We start from the raw sequence: 419 nt of genomic DNA on the forward strand, positions 1-419 counted from the left end.
TCATAAACCTAGGGTTAGACTGTTAGCTAAACTAGCAGGGACCCACCAAATGCCTCGTCAAAAAAAGAAAAAGAAACATTGTTCCTAGTTCTACCTTGGCTTACATTGTGTTGAACAGTAGCTGCCCTTCAATGTATTAGGTCTGGCACTGAGGAGTGAGGAGAAGTAGAGAGGAAACAGGGATTAGGCTACTAATAACCTGTATAACTCATTAAGGAAACAACAGGTGCTAGAACTACTGTAATCCTATACAAAAAGCGAAGATGGTGATGGTAAAATAACTAAAATAAGGTGAAAGTAAAACAAAACAAACAAACAAAAAAATAAAATTAAAAAAAGGGTCCTAATAGCTGTAGGAAACTAAAAGGGACAGGAAATAAACAAATTGATTTAATTAAATCTCAAATTCAATAAAAATC

General features: G+C 34.4%; 1 long non-coding RNA gene across 1 annotated transcript in view; it reads right to left on the minus strand.

Annotated features, from left to right (window-relative positions):
• LOC107679828 (uncharacterized) overlaps window positions 1-323 on the minus strand; it is a 449-nt gene extending 126 nt beyond the window's left edge. Inside the window, exon 1 of the long non-coding RNA XR_001633090.1 lies at window positions 9-323. This is a non-coding gene — a long non-coding RNA (uncharacterized LOC107679828). The remainder of the gene's footprint in view (window positions 1-8) is intronic.
• Between the last annotated feature and the right edge of the window lie 96 nt (window positions 324-419).

The sequence above is a fragment of the Sinocyclocheilus anshuiensis genome, unplaced genomic scaffold (genome assembly GCF_001515605.1).
Source record: "Sinocyclocheilus anshuiensis isolate Anshui unplaced genomic scaffold, SAMN03320099.WGS_v1.1 scaffold845, whole genome shotgun sequence".
NCBI lineage: Eukaryota > Metazoa > Chordata > Actinopteri > Cypriniformes > Cyprinidae > Sinocyclocheilus > Sinocyclocheilus anshuiensis.